The sequence below is a fragment of the Protobothrops mucrosquamatus genome, unplaced genomic scaffold (assembly GCF_001527695.2).
Source record: "Protobothrops mucrosquamatus isolate PMUCROS unplaced genomic scaffold, P.Mucros_1.0 scaffold3415, whole genome shotgun sequence".
In the NCBI taxonomy this organism is placed as follows: Eukaryota; Metazoa; Chordata; class Lepidosauria; order Squamata; family Viperidae; genus Protobothrops; species Protobothrops mucrosquamatus.
In genome coordinates this window covers 27,236-32,963 of record NW_015389396.1, presented here as the reverse complement: position 1 = coordinate 32,963, position 5,728 = coordinate 27,236, and positions in this window count along the sequence as shown.

Sequence of the window (5,728 nt, the reverse complement as noted above, 5' to 3'; positions counted from 1 at the left end):
ACAGAGTTTCAGGATTTTTTGTGCAAAATATAGTTGGTTACAGTATAAAGAGCATGTGAAGGGTGATTGTTAGAGACTTCAAAGGTGATAGAGACTGAAGCAGAAGTGAAAGAGATTTATTTGCAAATCTTTTTCATAAAATAAATTGGTTCCAGTCAATTAACTAACGGTTCATAAAATATGTCACACAGTTGCTAGGATCCAAGACTGGGCAACAGTGAGGTAGAATGACACATTTACTCCCAAGATGTTGCAGTTGGTACTAAAGATTTGTGGTGATTCAGTTTCAGAACAGAGCAAGTTTAAGCCCAAGTAGGAAAATGAATATTTTTATCAAGTTACCCCACTCTATTTTGAAATTTGGGTTTGGCCAAAACTGAGACATACTCCTAACTTTCATATTGGTTCTAGACCAGGGCTTTTCAACCAGTGGTACGGGTACCACCTGTGGTACATTGGCACCTGGCAGGTGGTACGCGACCATCCCAGAAAAGTGGTAGCAGGGGAGGGGAATGAGCTGAACCGGTGGCAGTACCGCACAAGCCTGAGCGAGAGATGGCTGGAGCTGCAGGGCTGTCAGGGCTCAGTGGAAGCGCCAGGATCAGTGCCAGGCTCCAGCTGGAGCTCGGCGCTGATCCTGGTGCTTCTGCTGAGCCCAGAAGAAGCGCCGATCAGCTGGAATGTTGCAGCATCTCCAGGGTCTTGTGATTTACATTCAGATGCTTGGCAACTGATTCATATTTATGACGGTCACAGTGTCCCAGGGTCATGTGAAGTGACCAAAACCTGCTGCAACCACCCAGCAGACGGGGGGAATAAAAACCAAACACCCCCCCACCCCACCCCCACTGCCAGTCCTCAACAGAAATGCTCAAACAATGGAAACCTCGGACAGGAGGAAGAGCGCCACCGGGTGGGCAGGCAGGTGTCTTGCTCGGCTGTGGCTTGGGGGGCACTTTTTTTATTGCCACTGTAACTTCGAACAGTCACTAAGCGAACTGTTGTAAGTCGAGGACTACCTGTACATTATCACTTTTTTCCTCTTTTTGGGGGGGGGTCATCAAGTTTTTGACACCTTCCTAGGCAACTGGTGGTACTCGGATGTTGCCATATCCTAAAAGTGGTACAATGGGTGAAAAGGTTGAAAAGCCCTGTTCTAGACAACTGGCAGATTAACTAGTTACTTATTAAATTAATATTTGTAAACAAGTTACCTTTATTCACTGTATCTGTCTTACAGTTATATATGTGAGTTTAATTTCATGAACTCATGTATATTTTCTCATATATTTGCAGAAATTATTTGTGTCTGACTTATCTGAATTACACAAAGACTGTTTCCCATGTGAAAACTACCTAAACGTTTTTGGTGCCTTATAGAATGTGTCCTGAAGAGTCTAATCTTGCTTCAAGATTTTCAGGAACGACAAAGAGTTGTTACAGATGGCTTTGATGTTGGTCTATAAGATTCAAAAATGTGGAACAGGATCCAAACATAAATGTGTTGAGTGAGGATAGATTCATCCCCAAAGTTTTCTTCTTCCAATTACGTTACGGAGTTCACTGAGACTGCCATCTCATGGCAACCAGGCAGTCAACATAGAACATTGCAACATGAAGAGTGATTCCTGAAGATCTTGGCAACAAATGAGAGCATAGAACAGGGGTCTTCAAACTTTGCCCTTTTATGACTTGCTGACTTCAACTCCCAGAAATCCTCAGCCAGGAATGCTGGCTGAGAAATTCTGGGAGTTGAAATCCACAAGTCATAAAAGGGCAAAGTTTGAAGAGCCCTGGCATAGAATAAGAATGCCTTGTTGAAAGCTACACAACTGCTAATCTAACTCCATATTGTCTACTGTTTACAAGATCTTGAGATAGATGCTTCTTCTGTCATGGGTTACCATCCCTGATTTTACCCTCTAGAAAGTACCACGTCTTCTCTGAGTCCACTTTTTTAAAAAAATAATCAGTAATGACCACAATATCTTATAAGCAGAGATGAGAAGGGAAAGTCAAAGATGATATTTGGACATGTAGATCCTCTGAATTCTGAAGCCCTGATCTTGGAAATCTCCTATTATTTTGATGAATATTTATCTGTTTGACTTATAACAAAATATTATAAAGGTAAATTTGCCCATCGCTGCAAATTTACAGACCACAGTTCCCCTAAACTATGATCAACTCTCATTATTATGATGTCATGTACTGATTTCTTACCTTCCAGTGGAATAGGTCAGTGGGTTATATAGGATCATTCCATTTTATCCTCTAAATAGTTTATGAGATTAGCTAAGCCGAGAGGACAATTTGTCAGAAATTACCAAATGCCAACTTCTGGATTTGTAAGAATTTCTGAGCTAGGCTCCTTCAATGTATCACCTAATTCTTTCCTTTTTTTTCTTTGTGTGTTACATAATATTGGCACTATCAGTTTAGGAGCTATGGATCCTTTCTGTGTCCTAAAGACCGCAAATTTGACACCATCCATGTTCAATTTTTTTAGTGTGAACCCCTGATCTTTCTCCAACCTTCAACTTGGTGTGCCCCATTTTAAAGGGATACCATACAGCAATAGCACTTAGACTTATATACCTCCTCATAGTGCTTTACAGCCCTCTCTAAGTGGTTTGCAGAGTCAGCATATTGCCCCCAACAATCTGGGTCCTCATTTTATCAACCTCGAAAGGATGGAAGGCTGAGTCAATCTTGAACCGGTCAGAATCGAACTCCTGGCAGTGAGCAGTGAGTAGTGAGTTAGCCTGCATTACTGCATTCTAACCACTGCGCCACCTCTATATGTCCATCTAAGTAGAACAGATTTGTTGTATACTTATAAAAACCAACAGTTGCCCACCCATAATCTTTGCAATTATCATTATTTACATTTATATCCACCCTTTTCTCAAGGAGTTCAAGATGATTTACATGGGGATCTCCATTTCATCCCCTGAACACAACCTTATGTTGTACATTGATCTGAGAGAGTGGAAGTAGCCCAAAGATAGCTGAAGGTGGACTTAAACCTGGATGTCCTCAGTCACAGTCCAACACCATTAGAACTGGTTTTCACTTGTTTTCTAAATGTATTTAGCCTCAGTGGGCTGTGAGCTTAAATCTCCCCCATGAGAAAAAGCCCCAACTTGATGGTGGTGGGGGAAGAGAGTGTGAAATAATTGCCATAAACCACAGATCTTCGTTTACAGGTATCAGAAGACACCAGAAGATTGTCTGAAGGGCCACTCATCTAAATCCAAGATGGGACTCCCAACGCCTTGAAGCTGCTCATCAGCATTTAGGATTTAAGCATCAACACAGAGCAGATGGTGTCTAGTCATAATCTTCCCACTATAATAAGGTTAATTACAGTAATTATTTATTCTTAGCATTTCTGTCTATTTTTGCATCTGTTAGCATATGCAGATTTTATGCAAATTTAGGCTATTTTTTGTGGGCAAGAACGGCAGTTGGTTGCCCCAACCCAGTGGAGGGATGTAGAAATTATTGCTCATTGGAACAGACAAAGCAAGACAAAGCTGGTATTCAGATAAGATATTTCAGACTACTAGGGCTATGTTCACCATTAAAACATTAATTTTCTTCTCTTTGTGCCATTTGATTTTTTTTCTTTTCAGAAGAAAAACACAATTGTTTGTATTCCTGAGTCATATTTTAATATTCTGTGATTCAGACTCAGTGGATATTAAATGCACACATGATGAACACCTGGTCTAGTCCAGCTTCTCTGCTTAGGAAATCTGTAAAATGTTTTTCTTCACCTTTTCCTTTGTACTACTTTACTCTCAATATGTACTAAACATATGCTGCTTATCACACATTATATGTTACACCCATGTCTGATAAGATAATGACCCATACAGATTATCAAGAAAGTCTGTGCTTGTCATTCCCAAATTGTCCTGTCATCAGTTATTCAAAACCTGTGTGCTCACCTGCATGGTGACATCAAGGAATATTAGTGATATTTAACTTCATATCCAGGTTGTTGTATATCTTTGTTTTAATAACCCGGCTTGAGAATTGACTCTCTTAAGTATAGCGTGCCACAGTGCTAAGTAATGGAGATTGAGATATGTCCATAATTGTCTCTATTGCATTCTGGATCGCCTGAATCTTCCAAGTGGTCTTCAAGGGCAGCCCCATTTAGAGTACATTGCAATAGTTGAGTCAGATAATTAGGCACGAGTGACTACCTGAAGGATCTTCCTGATAGGTGAAGTTGTGCAAAAGCCTTCATGACTACAGCTACCTCCTACTTCCAACTGTGAATCCATGAAGACCCTCAAATTGTGGACCACATTTGAAGGGGGAAGTGCAACCCTATCAAAATGTCTATGGAGATTCTCAATCATCCATCACATCCTCAATGTCTATAGAGATTCTCAATAATTCAAAACAGTTGAGTTGCCTTTTGGAAAAAAGCACATTTGGGACAACCCAATCAAAAGGCAAAGGGAATATTTCTATAACTAGGTGGCCCTAAAAACCCCAGCGACTCAGTCTTGATAGGATTGATTCAGTGACAGTTCCTCCCAATCAAGATCCAGGCAGCTTCCAGATGTTGGAATAGGTCTTTGACAGCCTCACTTGGATGGCCCGGGGTCAAAAGAGAACTGAACCCCAAGTAGACATGGTTTCAGGTAGATGCTGAATAGAGGGGAGAGCTAGTGTAGCCACCCCACAAAGAGGCATATAGGGACCAAGTTGTACCACAAGCAAAGGAAGAAAACCACCACAGAATTCTAACCACTACTGTCAGTTGAGGAGGATATCTTTCTTGGAAGACCAGGGAGCACAAGGATGGATGCACCAACTCCATCTCAGTCAACCTGGCTCTGCCTCAATTCATCACTAGAATTATATCGGACAAAAAGCCATTTTGGATATCCTATAGAAAAAGCCATTTCAGATATCCTACAGAGAACGAAAGGAAGGTATTTGTTCAGCAAGTCCACTCTTGAGACCTTCTCCTTTTGAACCTGCTACAGCAAAATGTTTGTATTATGTGCTATAATACATTATGATTTTGAAGATGGCCAAATGAAAACATAAACCAAATGTTAGGCGTATGGTAGGCCATCGCAGGCTTTAACAAAAAAAAAAAAAAGCCATCTGTGATATCAGTTGTGAATAGCAACACCAAGAAGACATGGGAAGATAAATCCAAGTGATGAATAATATGAGACCGAATGTGGCTTAATGATTTTCTAAAAAATGTATTGTTAAAATAATGAAATACAAAGGAGAAAAGTCTATATTAGAATAATAAAAAAGAAACAAGTACTGAGCATAAATAAAAATATCTGTGTTCAGTATCCAGTAACACATTTGCTGATCACAACCTATATGTTAACACTTTACACTGAAAGTTATCACTAATATCTATCTGAGGCCTCATCTTGCCTAAAACCATATTCTGAATATCTAAATTTGTCTAGCTATGAAATGTATGCTGTAATATAAAAAGGAACCATTCTTGCTTAATATATACTGTCGTTGTGGCTGTTGCTTCATATTCTCCCATTTTGCTCTAAAATTGTGCAATCTGGTATTGTCAGCAACTTTACACTTTTCCAGTGTGGTACCAAAATTTGTCTTTGCAGGTGTCAGTATATATGTTAGTAAATTATGATTGTCTTTAATCTATTTTTCATCTGGAATAACAGCTAGTAAAAAATGGAGATATGTTCAAATTTTACTTTTA